This window comes from Adelges cooleyi, unplaced genomic scaffold (assembly GCF_023614345.1).
Source record: "Adelges cooleyi isolate 19-005CV unplaced genomic scaffold, UGA_ACOO_1.1 ACOO_flye_CR_arks_rails_tigmint_CR_PRNA_2, whole genome shotgun sequence".
Classification (NCBI taxonomy): domain Eukaryota; kingdom Metazoa; phylum Arthropoda; class Insecta; order Hemiptera; family Adelgidae; genus Adelges; species Adelges cooleyi.
The window spans coordinates 1874392-1891686 of NW_026095860.1; the positions used below are offsets into that span (position 1 = coordinate 1874392).

The window sequence follows — 17295 nt, forward strand, 5'->3', positions numbered from 1 at the left end:
GCGAGACGCTCGTTTTCGCGGAAAATGATTTAACAGTTTTTTCTTTTTGAAAACATTAAATATTTAATATAATTTTCAGTATTTTCCAGAGCGATAGATTGACGAAAATTAAAAATTCAAACGCCAATTACATGTTTAAAAAAATTTAGGCAACATATTTATGAAATTAAAAATATATGTTTCAATTTGCAAAAAAAAAAACACAAGCCCATACTAATTTTACGTATAAGGGATGAAGGTAATTAACAATTTTCTACTTGGAAAAATATAATTTTTTTTTTTTACATCAGAAATATACAATCTGTACAATGAGCACAATAAGCATATATGATAAAAGTAGAGATAAATTACATGAATACATTTTGATGGAAGAAACCACTCATTAGTGACACTTCCAATAGGAATATAATTTAAAAAAAAAAAATCTCTTAACCACAAAAAGTAACAATCAAAAGGCAATAACTTTTTGGATACTAGTCATAGCGCAAAGTCAGTAAAACCACTTTATTTTCTTCTTTTTTTTTTTATCAGAAAATATATTTACAGTCTATTCAGTAAGTCCATATTAAGCGATTGTGGTGAATGTGGTGTATAATATACTTGGCATTAAAAATGTAAATAGCTCCAAGGATATTTATATTAGGGAGGTTAGGTTAGGTTAGTAAATGTTAAAAAATGAGCAAAATTCATTAAAATGGCCGTCAAGTCCATTGCAAAACTTTTTATAAAGTTTGTAGAAAACACGTGTTGACGATGAGTCTTCACATCCGGTTTGACGACACTGTTCGGTTATACGGGGTGTTCCAAATTTCAGGTAACACCGGATTTGATGAAATACTTAATTGTACAGGGTGATTCTTTTATCACGAACCTCTCAATATTGAATTTCTTTTTTTTTTGCACAGTGTTTAATTCAATAATTAATATTGAACTCTGTGAGATATTGACTGGCCCACGACAGCAAAAATCACCCTGTATCACTAACATGTATGTTATTTTCAGTGGGACAATTATAAAACCCCATTTCCCGGATGCACGAAGGAGGAGTAAATTAAAAGCATTGGTAAAACTAAAAAAAAAAAACCCCAAAACAACGGTCGGGTTAAGTGCATTACGTTCAGGTAGCTAGGGCACGCCGAGAATGTTGGTTTCGAGATGTTTTGTTAGAAAAAAAAAAATAATAAAAAAAACCACTCGTTTGTACACTGTCGGACGGCCAAGCGAAAAAAATCCGTTTTCTCTCCCTTAAGTACAACAAACTACCGAACTGCCTTGGCCGTCTAAACACTATTTACAGGACCGGCGGCAGTCCCCTGACAGTGTACATGTTGAAAATTGTTTTTTACCGCCTACTATACAATAATAATATTGTCTAAAAAAATCATATATACAGTTTGCTCCGTCAATAGACGTCTAGATTGAAAATAAAAATAAAAAAACCAACGAAATCCATTATTGTTTGTTTTACCGTTTAACCCGGTAATAGAGTAAATAATGTCGGGGGGAGAAACGGATTTCATATGTTGAGCTATAACGACCTTGTAAAATATATTATACTGTGTATATCAGTGCCTACAAAAGGAAACATAATATTATTTTTATACCTATACAAGATTATTAAAAAATTCCACGTTACGGTTGTTTTGGACCTGAAATATTTTTGTGTATAAAAATTAAACGGATAACATTATTCTGATGTTGAATGATGGAAAATTATAATATATAATATTTAGGTATAACATATTTGTTTGATGAGTACATGAGCTGTTTTCGATGGTAGGTAACATTTAAATGTCCAATAGCAATCGACATAGTATTATTGTGTTCCTCAAATCGGTTTTTGCCCAAACCGTTTGGAGTGAAATTTACATTAAAATTCTTAATTTGTGTAATTTATCACAATTGCATGTAACAATACACTAAACCGAATGGTTATTTATTTACACTAATTTCCTGAAAAAAAAAAACAATTGTCTAATTTATTGGTGTAAAAATGTACCTTTATTAAAAAAATATATACAAATTGCCTCATATAATATTTTACAAGTATTAACAATATGAATAAATTTCCGTTCTGAATTATCAGTGATAAAACATGGAGCCATAAAATATTATATTAATCAGTCCTATCTGTAATAGTCTTCTGTACATATTTTTATGGCGCTGAACCTTCAACGGCAAACGGGCGATGAAAACATAATAGTAGGAAAAGTTAGATACTAAGTTTTATTACATTTAAAAAAAATTATACTCCTTTTAAATTATGTTCAAATAACGTTCTAAAACTCCGACTGGTCGACAGCCGTTTTTTTAACAATCATTACATTTAAATTTATTAGAATAAGTATAAAATATTATAATATACAAAAAGTAATAATTATCCTAAACTGGTTATGGACCGGTCAAAATGTTCGGAATATTATTCTTAATTTAAAAAGTCAATTAAATAGCATTATGTTTTGTCGCCTATTAAGTTTCAAATGTCGATAAAACCCTGGAAAATACTAGAAAAGGTAAACACATTTGAGTGTTGTCTAATAGTGTAGTTAATATAACATGAACAAAAATTAAAAAATTCAAATATTATTTAAAGTAACCTGGGGTAGGACGTTAAAGGGATCACCGCCTGTGCATTTTAATTATTTGATAACTTGTCATGTAGTAAAACGAATCTGGAACTAAAGTGGTACAAGTAAATATTCGAATAGGGCGACGACTGTTGAACCTAATCACAATAGCGCGCATAATATTTAATTTGAATTGAAATTTCGAAACGACATTTGTTTTTATGCTATTGGATTTGTGTAGTATAAGACATTGATTGTTAAATGTCTCGCGTTTAACGTTTCAGAGCGAACGTCTCCGTCAACGATTTCGATATTAAAAAAACCAATCGAATAAAAATGCGCTTACCCGGCTGGTGGTATATAATGTTATTATGTATGTATATTATTATAACGGCCAAGTGAGGAGAGAATTCAATGGAAAAGAAAAAAAAAACGGCACGCAAAAATGCATTTTTCTCGAATGTCGAAACGCAATACAGCCATTACCTACATTACATACATACACGAATCATTTGGAAAAAGGCAATACGAAAATAGTCAACAGAGGTGGGAGATGAGTGTATTTGCATGGGCTGTAAGAAAAAATATATACAGGGTGTTCCAGCATGAAAGGTAAGTACTAAGTGATTGGACATCTGGGGACCCCCAAATAAGCCCCCCGTTTTCATTTTTTCGATAAGTAAAAATTTGAAGATTTCGACAGTTAATTAAAAAAATAATGACTTAAAAAAAAAATATTATGCCCTGTTATTCAGTGCAAAAATCTCACCTTAAAAGAGGGGTCACATCATTTTCAGTCCCTTTAGGCCCCTAACTCAAAAAATGAAAAGAGAAAAATGATTAGGACCAGAAATAAATGATAAGTGATAAAAGATAAATGCTAAGACATAATTGATAAGGAATAATTGGTAAGAGATAAATATAATGAGAGATTAGAGATAAATGATAAGAGATAGGGGCTAAAGGCGATAGGGGATAAGAGATTAAAGATAAATAATTAGAAACAAGAGATAAGGAATAAATGATTAGTGATAAGAGATAAATGATTAGAGACTAGAGGTAAGAAATAAATAATAAAGGAAGAGTTAGGGGCTGAAAAAGACTGAAAACGATATGACCCCTCTTTTAAGGTGAGCATTTTGCACTGAATAACATGGATTCATTTTTTGTTTTTTTAGTTCATTATTTTTTTACTCAACTGTCCAAACCTTCAATTTTTGACACATCGAAAAAATGAAAACGGAGGGCTTATATGGAGGTCCCACAGATGTCCAATCACCTAGTACTTACCTTACATGCTGGAACACTCTGTATAAATTATACAGGGCGATGCAACTAGCGTAAGACACTCATTTTCCCTGAAAATATGAATATTTTGAGAATTTCTTTTTCCCTAAACTTTTAGGTACACATGTTACTACATTTTTCAATAATAAGAATATTTTTATCTTCAATCCTTGTATGTAAAACAAGACGTATCGTATTTGGTTTTTTAAATGGGAACGTATGTTTTTAATTTCATAAATCTGTAGATAGCATTTTTAAAACAATTTTAGCGTTTGAATTTCTAATTTTCAACTATCTGTTCGTTTGCTATGACGTTATAAAGATTTGAATTGAAAATCAATATATTTTGTTGGGTTAAATAAAACAGTGGCATTTCTATTTGCCATTAAATAATAATACTGATCCCCTATCGGTAATACTGTCACCGATAATCAGACATAAATAACAGTATATTATAAAAAAAAAGTAAGGAGTATTATTATTATCTGGTGATCGGTTTTACCAACGGAAGACGGGGTCGATAATATTATTTAATAGAAAGTAATATGCTACCTGTGTTGAAATCTCAAATGAATATGTAACAAAATTTCAAGTCCTTACACCACGTAATAAGTAGGGAACCGATTGATGAAAATTAGAAATTCAAACGCTAACATTTTTTTAAAAATTTTGTCTACAGATTTATGAAATTAAAAATATACGTTCCCATATTTAAAATACCAAATGCAATAATTGTTTTACGTAATATAAGGTTTGAAGATAAAAATATTCTAAATGTTGAAAAATAAAGTAAAATATGAACCATAAAAAATAGAAACATTTTTTTTTTTAAATATGAATGTTTTCCGCGAAAACTAGTGTCTTACGCTATTCGGATCACCCTGTATATGTATATAACAGAGCTAAATAAAAAGTCACCGTCTCGCGGTGGAACTCTTACGGGAAGCCAAAACAAGTATATAATTTTTATTTCGGGTTTTTAGGTGTAGTTTTAAGACTTACAATTTTCAATATAAGAATAATTTGCTTAATTACTCGTAAAGTTATTAGAGATTAAAATTATTTAGGACGGCAGGAATAGTGGAGTGTAGTTTTATTTGTGTATGATACTTAAAACTTTTAAAAACTCTAAAAACAATTATCACCCTGTACACTATAATGTACTTGGATATTTAGGAAAATTAAGTAACTTTCCAAAAAAAAATTATCAATAAAACGTTATACATTACTCGAGTTATTTATTTTGTTATTTATTTTTATGGCCAACAGGCTATTTGCCGGCTAGCATATTATTCAAGTGCAGATTCGGCGCTTAATGGATTTCCACAGGGGTTTGTGTCTGCATGTAAAATATGTCTATTTATATATATATATATATATACTATATATATATATATATATATATATATATATATATATATATATATATATATTATATTTATTTATGTTTAGAGCTTTTCGCGGTTTCCAACGAGGAAATTCCTACTATAACGGCTTGTGTTTTTGTCGATCCGCACTCTAATGGTCTGCGTTTTTTTCTTAGTTTATTATTATTATTTTCTTTCATGTTTCTTACTAGTTTTGATTTTGTTCTTGATTTTTTTGCCTTTTTTTTTAAACTACACAATAATATATTATTATATAATGACCGGAAAATCTCACGAGACGTTTTTCCGGGAACTTTTAGAAAACCGAACGGTGTGCTGTGCACCGTTTCTTTTGTCCATATAAATAATTGTTTTCCGGATAATCCAAAAGTTCATTGTTCCGCCCAAAATCATTCTACGTTTTTCTATCGGACAAAGACTTGATTATTTGCCGTTGCTTATTACCTAACATAGAATATATATATAAATATAATTATTTCAGCTTCGATGAGAACTTGAGAAGGTATTGTTTTTTACAACGATATGTTGTAACATGGATGTGTTTGATAGGAACACAGTGATGGGAAACATCTGATTAAAGATTCATGATGAGAAAACAGTGATAACCTTATCACTGCGACAGCTAATAATGGCTCCTGATAAGAGACAGTTAATAAGAAAATAGTAAAAAGCACAAATATATGTATAATAAACTATATTGATTGGTGTAGGTACATACTCCCAATAGAGATAATTGAGATTACCATTTCCCGCCATCTTTGTGGGAGTTACAACTTTATCAAAAGAAAATATTTTTGTAATATTTATAAGTTAAGTTGACAACACAAAATCACACATATATCTATATAATATTTTGTACACACATAAATCCCACAAAAATGGTGGACATCGATTTCCATTCTTATCAATAGTTGACAATCTATTAGTTTATTATAAATATCTGTGGGGAAAAAAAACATCTGATAACAGCTCCTGATAGGAGAATAGTGATTTGAGAATAAGAGACAGTTGATAAGAGATCCGTTAGATTCGGGTTAGATTTGGATTAAATAGGTAACGTCAGGCAAGGTTTTGGTTAAAATGACGGAGAAGATAGATATTGATTAGATCAGAGACGGGAGGAAAGAAGGGGATTTGAGAACCGTGGGAAAGGTCATGGAGGGGAGAGGGAAACATATCCATTATTCTATGTTTTTCCGTGTAGAGGTGAAATAATGTCTTTTATTTTTTGTGTCTAAATCCACGGTATTTTCCAGACCGCTGAACCGATTCCTTCAAGTAGGAAGAATATTTTAATATAAAAATGTCACTGAGCAAACAATTCGAAAAGTTCATCCCTTCAAAATTGTGAAAACACTCAATAAGTTTACATGCTTTTCAAAGTCTAACTTTACTCACTCAGTTGCAAACAAACTAACATATTTAGTTCAATTAGATTTCCAATAATTGCGCAATTGTTTTTCAATCAATGAAAACCCCTCTTATGGTATAATGTATTTTACTTTCACAAATAAATGTGTCTTATGCTCGCCGTGACCTCTCCGCTGTGCTAGATTTATTTTATTGTTTTTTAACATGGATATGTTTTTGGGCTGGGTGTCATTCTGAAATTAGTGTTACGACTTTATGTAATCGACATAAAGATGATAAAGATGTAATGGACATAAACACCGCCATCGACATAAATATGGGTACCAGGGTTCTAGAACAGTATACACACATTTCATGCACAGACCCCTAGTACTTTTTCTTAACAAAATAACATTCTAGCGCGGTGTGTTTGGGCAAGTTTGGCCTTTTATATTATTCTATACAAATTTAGTTTTCATAACGTTTTTATGAACTCACAATCTTGTTAATAGGTTAAACTGTTTTGACGGTATGTGACTCATATAAATTATCATCCACAACAGCTGCTGAGCAATGCATAGCAAACTCAACATAGGACCCTGGTACTTTAGAAGTGCGACATGTACTTCATACAAATAAAACCGTTAGGGTCATACGGACCCGTCGTGCATGCAAGCAGCCACTGAGTAAATTTAAAACTAATTTAAACTGTAATAATTAGGTACAATATTAATCAGCCTCGTCGACAAAGCATCCCGTCCGGCGGATATCCGTCGGACGAACACCGTTTTCGATTTGTCAACAGAAACCCCCATTTATACAGTGTAACAATAATTGCCTTGTTTATCACACAACAATAGGTTCGAGTACTAATGGCTATTCGACGTTTTTACCCTGTCAGCGCGATGCGTTCACCGGTGCACACCAAAGAACCGAGAGATAAACCAATTCTTGTTATTTATTTTTACTTATTTTTCATCCACTTACATTTTTCGACTACTCAGTGATATTTTTATTTTGCCCTACACTTAGAAAAATCAATCGGGTCGAATCTTTTATTATATTTTTATCGCTGCAAAGGCTACCGCAGATTTTTTTTTTGTTTCCCTCTTTTCCCTACACGGTCCGAATCTGTATTATATATTATGTAGTTTGTACGGACACTTCCTCGTATCCAATCGTTATCGATTTGTCTTGTTGTTCTAACACGCGCTATTTCACTTTCAGTGAACTCGGTTTTTTCCATACAAAAAAAAAAAAAAACTGTGTCGGGTTTTGCTTTGTTTTCATTTTCCAACGGGCCATTAAATGCCAGCCTGACCGCAAGCACTATATAATAATATATTATTCCGTACATTTGTATGGTGTATACAACTATTAGAGCCTATTGTGTGGATTACAATATGTGAGACGAACTGTACACTACAGGGAACATTTGAACGCTATAAAGCTTATAAATAATGTATTTTATTCAAAAACGTTACCGTACCGCGAGAGAACGTACTTGCGCAGAAACCAAAACGCGTCACACCTGGCTGCGCAAGTTAGATGGCTTGCTGGAAGTTAGAAGTTTGCCGAAGGGGACCAATGGGGCTACTAATGGATTCGGAACTAGGACAATATTAATTAAGGCAATTCTATCAAAGCGCACTGTTGTCCGAGCTTATGTATCTGACTACGCCGTATTGAGCTGTTATTCGGTTAACCCAGTCATTTGATAATAAAAAAAAACCAACAACTGCTAGTGTCTCTGCCGTTGGACTAATTAGTTTTGTTCAAATCGCCAATTCGGCATTTAAACATCAGCTGTTATTTGGGTGACTTTCAAAATAACGTTCCGAAGTGAATCTTTAGATGACAGGAATATTAATAATATAGTTGAAATGGGTTGTGAAGGCAAAGAAGTGTTTAAAATTGCATCTTTAATATTGTGGTGGACAAGTAAATAGAAAACAGACTGTTTGACTACCGATATTTGAAAAACTTGCATATTGTGTACATGTTATATAGTCTAGATATGGAGAACTCTGGACTTGCCTTCATTCTGATTTCCAGACCTTAAGTCTTAAAGAGTTGCATGTGAAAAAACAAAATTTAGAAAAACTGACCACTCCTCTTGGGCGGAAGGGTTAAGAATATTTGTATACTTAGGCGTTTGTCTTGATTTGGAAGTGAAAGGGGTGAAACTTATACATTGTCAATTGGAGTAAGTTGCAGGCACGATTTTTTATCTATATGCTTGCTACATGAAGAAATCGGTTCAGTGGCTTCAGTTTTGTAAAACGAACATATACTCACACCGTTGTAAACACCTTCTGAGCTCTGTCAGACCTATTGCACATACTTGATAACGGTTTTATTGGAGACACCGAGCTTAAGAACCTAACCGACAAGACTGCAACAAAACCGTGCTTGTTATATTGGCTCGTTTACAGATTGGGTTTAACTGCCGCCATTAAAGGTCGACCGTTTGTTGGTAACAATGAAAGCCCTTCATTGGCTGCCGAACTACCGGGAAATTCTTCTTGCTTCCGCAAGTCACCGCTAAAACTTAAGACTATGACGACATTTTCCCCAGAAACACTAAACCCACAATGGCATTAAGTTCGAAACGGCCCCGCCAACTACATGCTGTTACAGTAAAAACGCTTTTGAATCTTAAGTGCGGTAACCGACAATTTCGAGAACACCATAGTGTACCCGGTACACAATAGCTGCAAGCTGTACAATGAAGGATAAACAAGTTGTTACTTACACAAAGCGCCTTACCGAGAACTTTTCGACATGTTTTATTTTGGCAAGTAAAAACAAATTTCTGCTGTGGCCAAAGCTGATGTGGGAACGGCGATGACTCCCAAATCTCATCGCACAAGCCAAAATGATCCAAAGATTTAAAAGCGAATAGTATACCCAATAAAATAGTAAAAACGATTATAGATTGCTAATATTATGTGATAAACACTCGGTTAATTAACGAAAAATGATTGGGTTTCTTTTCGTAAATTGTTATAGAATCGAGTTACGACCAATATTGATCTTTGATTGTTATGATTGACATGATCGAAATTTATCAAAACTACTTTATCCCTAAAATATATTGTCTATCTACGTTTCAAATGATAATATCGCTCTGGAATATGATAACGGATTATTTAACGAATCCCGTTCAAACGTTTCCACGAAGAAAACCTACAAAATTGATCATCCGGTAAATGAAATCCGGCTGTGATGAAATAATATAATAATTTTTCACCGAAATATAGTATTAAAATATTTTGAAGCCATGTTCGCTGGGAATGAACGATTTTTTTTTTTTAAATAAAGGTGCATGTGAGTTTTTTATTTCCCCTGCGACAGGTACAGAATTATTGTGATTGATGGAAAAGTTTTAGAAATGAGTTTATTATTTTTTATTCCTACAACTACTGCGGGTCACAACGACTGTTTTTTTTTTTTTGTAAACTTTATAATTAGCAGTATAGATGTATATGTAAAAAATATAGTTTTATAAAGTACATGGAATACTCGCAGTAAAAAAAAAAAAATTTTAATATGATTTATGCGCTTCGCAATGGCAGAGTTCGACTTAAAGCCGTTTCCGCACGGCCATGAGTGCTTATATTAGATATAAGTATTTTGACAGAATTGTATTTCAAACGTGCGTTGTCTCATATAAAAATAATAATAATAAAAAAAAACGTGATTCAAAAACGAGAAGAGTTTATTGCAATAAGAGAACCACGTCTTGTAAAATGTACAAATATTTGTTTTGCTCGGATATTAAGTATTATATTTCAGAGGTCTTTGATCTTGGAAACGTCGAAGGAATGACACGATGTTTAATAGACATTTGTACCAGGAATTCGGGAAAGCTTTTTCGCTGGAAATTCTTTGAGACATTTTTTTGGTTTTCCGAATTTTTCAAATACCTTATACACACGGGAATATTGTGGCCATAAAGAAGTCGTTATGCAAATGATTCAAATACCGGCGGTTCGATAAAATACCCTTAAAATAATTGCAATTTGTTATTGTTTCTTGTGGAAAACAAATGTCCTCATGTTATATTATTACAAAACTATCCACACTTCTTGCAGATACATCAATACATGGATATGTCCAGCAATCTAGTACCTCTAGTGTCTTATCTCTAATCCATTATCTCTATTAATTTACCTCCATAATCCCCCCAAACTCTATCATCTCTAATCCATTATCTCCATTTTTATCTCTAATGTCTTTTTCTAATCTATGAATCTATGAATCTAATCTAATGATTAATTAGATTTGATTTAAAATTCAATTATGACATTCAATTGGAGCCGATTCCCCAAATAATATATCCGTATTCATCTCTTGGACTCTGAACTCCTGTGTGCCGATGGTTACGTCCCGTCGATCTTGGCTTTAAGCTCAGCAGTTCTTTCGATCCCAGCCCCCACGTTGATATGATTTGTTGTAAAGCTTTCAAAGTTTTTGGGTTTATTATGGGATTAGCCAAAGATTTTACCCTAAAAAGCTCGGTTAAGACATTGTTTTGCACCCTAGTTCGACCTATTTTTCAGTACGCTTCAATAACTTGGAACCCACACACCGCCAATGGTTTGCTTCAGCTCGAGAAAGTCCAGAGTAAGTTTTTTGCATAATCCATGTCCTCCACATGACTACGCTTCTGTTGCGAATCACCTTGATTTAGTTTTCTCAGCTGACCGTAGAAGGATGCTAGGTATACATTTATTAAATGGTCCACTATCTATCAGTACAGACTCTCCTGTTATCCTGTCTATTTGTCAACTAAAAGAAGTGTAATTTTATGAAAAATAATTTTCTAGGTATAAAATAAAATATTCAAGGCGTCAACGGTTTAGACAGTTTAGGGCCGTTAAATTAAAACCATCAGATTAGAGTTTTGCGGTAGTGGGCGTTGTTTTCAATGGCATCGCATTGACAAACATCCACTACATTAATTATTTAGATAGGACTGTTGTTTAGAGAGAGAATTGTAAAAAAAAAAAAAAAATTATTAGATTCAATTACCGATTCGGGTAATATCGACCAACCCGTAAAAATTCAACTCTAACAAAAAAAAAAAAAAAACAATATAAAACACCTGGAATAAAATACCAGTAAAAAATATTACACACACAACACGAGGCAACGACAACGTGGAAAATGTATTTTTTTTTTTTTTTTTTATTGAAAATTGATTAATATTTTCGAATTGCGATATTGTTAAAACAAAGGCTGAAAAAAAAATTACAAAATGTAATAAAACGTTTTGTTTAATTAAATTAATCTACAAAGCCTGCAAAATTGTATGTGTGAATATTTAATAAAAAAAAATATATATATATATATTACTATTCCGTTAAACTGTTTCGCAGTTGACCACGTTTACTTTTTTTTTTCAACTAATTCAATTATTTTTATTATATTTTTTCAGAACCCGAAACAACCCGGCGTGGAAAAAATAAAACGGACGGCATACTACTGACCGACTTGGAATTTTCCGCTTAGGTAAATAAAATTTAACGTTTTTAAAATCACAATTATTCACGAGTGGCTTCCATTAGGTTCTTTAAATTATTAAGTATGGCGGTTCGGTGTCCGTCGAGAGTAGTCCGTACATAATTAATAATGTAGAGTACATTAACTGTTAAAAAAATAAACACTTTTGAATAAGTATACATAAATATAGCAAGACATCAATAAAGGTTTGTGTTGTGTGGAGAGTTGTGCACACATCTAAGTGACACATTCTTCAAGTAAAATTTATTCGAACACTTTTTTTTTTCGAATAATTTGGAAAATTATTACTCGAATAATGTGTGTGGAAAAATGTAATTCAAAAGATCACCGACTTTTGAAAGTGAACAAAATAAACCAAATCAGACTACAAAACATGCAAAGTAACGGCTTTGTATTTTGTAGTAGTGATGGATAAATTTATGTTATCATATTACATTAAATATAATATACAACTCGAACGATAAATAATTATTACAATAGCGCCAGTATGATAATTCATAGAAAACGGTAATAAACCAAAGTGGAAATATCCATCAAAAAAAAAAAAAATCACTTTTACTAATGTTCTTTAAAGTAAACCTCGGCCTCAAGAGCTGATAACAGTCATTGTGGCCGCGAGAAAAATCATTTATTTTTTCTCGCTTTTAACTTTGTATCAATCAACGTTTTCGTATAAAAAAAAACAACACAGTTATTGAAAAAATAAAAATAAAATAATCGAAAATATTTAACTCTACTTATGGAATATCATTTGACTAATCTCCCGCGACAACCGTTGAAATCCACCTTTGAAAACAATCTAATAATAATTACGGTTTTCTTGTGGGATTTCCACATTTGGAAATCAGTCTCGCACAGTCATAACAATGATAGTTCCTCGAATTCCACCACCGACACGACTAAACTGCAACGGTCTGGATTCACAGCACAGCCAGAGTTGTGCATTATTCGAATAAAACGTTATCTAAATTACATCTAGATAACACATTATTCGAATAATTATTTCTCAATTTATTCAAATAATTTGCTTTCAATTTATTCGAATAAAACGTTATTCGAATAATTATTTCTCAATTTATTCAAATAACAATTTATTCAAATAATTTGCTTTCAATTCATTCGAATAAAACGTTGTACGAATAATTATTTCTCAATTTATCTGAATAATTTTTTTAATTTATTCGAATAAAACTTATTCAAATAATTATTTCCCAATTTATTCGAATCATTTTTTAAAAATATCATTTAAAAAGTGCTTTTTTCAATAATTTTTCAATTGAATAAATTGAAGAAAAAAAAATCAAATACATTTTCCAATCGAATCAATTTCTATTCGTTTAATTATTCGAATAAGAACTTGCACAACTCTGTTAGCAGCTTGTAGTAAAATAAATAAAGCCGAAAACAAATATAGATAGAAAGAAAGTGTGTCTAGGATAGTAAAATTAGAGATAAAAACCGACGGTCACGTTTTAAATTGAACGATCGGGGAGACGGATCCATACGCACGAAGGCAATGCGTGATTTCATTACACTTCGGGTAGCGACCGAAGTAAGCCAGATGGCCATAGATGGACATTATGGTCGTGAACAGCCAAATGTAGCCCAGTCGACAAAATGCAATATACACTATCATATTATGAAGGGTAGGTACGGCAATTTGCGATTTACACATTCTGACAGAAGCAAATCATAGTCTGTCGCGTCCTATTGCTCGATACAAGTATCATTCGAGTACCCGAGGAAAAAAGTTTAACGGTATTTCATTTTTTTTTTCTCGACAGTAAACGGATGGCTTCCTTATTTCATATGCTAACACCGTAACCCATACCTTGTAGGTGCTTTCAATCAACATTCCTACTCGATTTCACTCACTTCAATGATTTCAATGACTCAAAGACTATCAAATCTATGTAGAAATTTTTCGCCGGTATCGCTATCCTATCTTGAAAGGATGTGCAAGAAAGTAATATTAAAAATATTACAAATTTCTTAGATCAATTCGAAGATAGGAAATCAAGGGAATGCGCCTGAAGTAGGTACATTACCCGGAGAGTACCTCAAACAATTTTGGAAGGTTTGTAGGAAAAAAGAGGTGAACATTGTCTACTTTTGCCTTTATAAGGTACACTTTCAGGCGTGGGTGAAGGTAAGGTTTAGTTAGGTTAGAATCCAAAAGTACTACCACAATGCGATTTAATTTTTAAAAATGTCCAAAGTGTTTGATATGGTCGTGTATAGATCACAATAATTATACCTTAATACGATTTAAAAGCGCGTTTAATAAATATAAATTAAAATAATAATTAACAAGAGCGTTAAAACTATTAAATACATTTGCGTTGTTGTGATTTATTTGAAATAAAAACAAAAACATAATATAATCAAAAGTCTTACTCGTACGGATGGCTGTAGTCCGCCGTCTGTTGATTAGAAACTTTAGACACAGCTAATGTTGCTATTTTTAAGTTGATAACAAACAACTAAGTAACCAAGTTGTAACGTTTTTGTATTAACTCCACTGTTTAGCCCAATTTAAACTTTTACCTCGTTTATGTGAAAACACAATTACATTACACAACCGTGTACGCTGCCGTTTTAAGTTAAAAGTTTTCATCGCCATGAACTAGTGGCAACATAATTTTTTGCCAAAACAAATAAGGTTAAAACGACGGTTAGCAAGCAAGAGAACAATGTTCTTTAAATCAATAAAACACACTGATTTTTTCTTCTAAAAAATCAAAAATTATGATTTCTTTGAGAAAATATAAGAAATACGCAAAATATTTCCTACAAAAACTTATAAAATCTTTTGTAAGAAAAATTAAATATAGAAATTAGACATCTTCATTATTTTAATTCTAGATAATAACTAGGTAAATATACATTTTTTTTATCTTAAATAATTGTCTCTCATGATACTATATTTAATCATTTTATAGCACTGAACTCAATATATGGAACGCTAATTCAGATTGAAAAATGTCCCGACCTATGAGGCAGCCATTTTGTGTTCCAATTTCGTGGAATGTAAAAATGCTACGTTACTTATCCATGCAAAATTCTAAAAAATGTCAAGTTAGGTGATAATAACATGATGATAAAACCAGGACAACATCTTAAGACTACACCGTTTTATAATGTTTTATCTGTAATCTATGTATTATTATTATTTGTTGTGAATAGATATAAATTATAATACTAAATAATCCGTCACATAATGGTCGTAGATTTTTTTGTATACATTTGATAAATCATAGAAATGTTAGGTTAGGTGATGATTATATGACGGTAACTCCGCCATATATTTTATAAATCATAGAAAAAAACAATAAATACCATTGACAAAACAACAAAAGCTGTTCACAAAATGTGTTTCAATTCTATGTGCTAAGATTAGCCGATTTGGAAACTGTTCGCCGCTTTACGGTTTTGTCGTCTGGCACAAAATATATTTTCCACCAAATCTCAACAAAACGTTTAGACAATAATGCCGTTTTGCGTGGGACAGCGCAATATTGAGCAATATTTTTTTTCGCTCTACAAACAATAAACTAATGTGTTATTCGAGTAGTCGTTAATAGATTTGTGTTGTTAAATAAATTTTATCGCGTTGCCAAGAGAGCTGTTTACGTTTCGGTCGAGCTTCGTAAATAGTGGATGTCCATTAATAAAAAAAATTGATTAAAAAAAAAATGTGTTTTCAACCAGAATGTGTTCCATAAATATGTAGACAAATTTATTTTCAAGTCTTAGCGTTTGCATTATTAGTTTCTTCAATCTCTATTTCCAATAAACTTATCGCATATGAGTGTATAATCCGTGAACGTTGTTACGCTGAACGTCACCGAAAATATATTTCAGTTATAGAGATAATGGATTAGAGATAAGAGATGGCTCAGCTGGACGCTAGAGGCTAGAAGAGGGAGAAAAGGGTTATGAGATGATCTAGCTGGATGCTGGAGGTGAAATAAGAGATTAGAGATAATACATTCGATATTAGATAGTACCAAAAAGTACCAGGGTCCTATACCTCCACCGTCAAACTATCCATTCTGGTCAAATCTATCATTCTAATCAACAGCTCCGACCTAGGTCTCGCTGTCAAAGCCGGCAGAAGACTTAAAAAAAAAATAATAATAATAATGGCCCTATTGGGACCTATTGCGTTCTAACATTTCTTTCAGTCCGTCACGAGCCTTTCAACTTATCTATTAGTAATATTTTTTCTGTTTTTTACGATTGCTCTTCATCGACAACACGATTGTATATGATGTTCGCCGTTTTCAGAGTACTTAAATATTATTACTATGACGGTGATAATAATAAAAACGCGAGACTTCGGTGGCGGCCAACAACAGCTGTTGTTGCTGTATTTTATGACATGCCTGGCGTGTGTGTGTGTGTGTGGTTTTATTCGATTACCGTTTGGTGTTTATTTTTTTATTTTACGATTTTATAATTTATATATCTGTTTATTTTTTACATTGCCGCCATTTCGCCGCCGCGTAGACCACCGACTGGATCGTAAAAAAAATCTTAATAGACCCGGCAAACTGAAAAATATATCATCTAAAAATAATCATCATCGACAGCCGCCATGGTGTATTCGTGCAAAATGAAAAAAAAACATATCTATGTATATATATATATTTTTTGTACATATATTAGTATAGAGATGTTATTACCATACATTCTTACGGCGTGTGCAGTATGTGATTTCTCGGGCGGCGGTCCGCAGTGTGTCCGCACTATCCGACAAACGTGGAGCAAGTTTTTTTAACTAAAACTTTTATCATTAAAAAAAAATATATTACCTTACTTCAGACACAAGTCGCGACGCCGAATCGGTACGTACGTATTTATAAGAACAACAATTTTATATCTAATTAATAATATATAGAGAGTGATTCACCTGATACTGGTATTCATACACTTATTTTCTGTATTTTTCAATACTTGGAACATTTTCACCTTCATCTCTTAAACGTAAAACACAAGTATGAACACCGGCTTTTTCGAGTGGAAACATAAGTTGTTAATTTCATAAATATGTAGACAACAAGTTTGATGGGAAATTTAACGTTTGAATTTTTGAATTTTCTTCAATCCGTTCGTCTGCTATGACTTAAGTAAAGATATGAATTTAAGATCAAAGTTGGCTCGGTTCTTGC

General features: G+C 32.2%; 1 protein-coding gene across 4 annotated transcripts in view; it reads left to right on the forward strand.

Annotated features, from left to right (window-relative positions):
- The window catches only part of LOC126833350 (potassium voltage-gated channel protein Shaw-like), a 125811-nt gene that overhangs the window by 55316 nt on the left and 53200 nt on the right, over positions 1 to 17295 (forward strand). For 2 of the 4 annotated variants that reach the window (XM_050564621.1, XM_050564620.1), the window contains exon 3: positions 12036 to 12109. The gene's annotated coding sequence lies outside the window, so the exon portion shown is untranslated. Of the gene's footprint in view, positions 1 to 12035; positions 12110 to 16856; positions 16972 to 17295 lie in introns of those variants that run through there. The other 2 variants (XM_050564623.1, XM_050564622.1) reach the window with 2 other exon arrangements.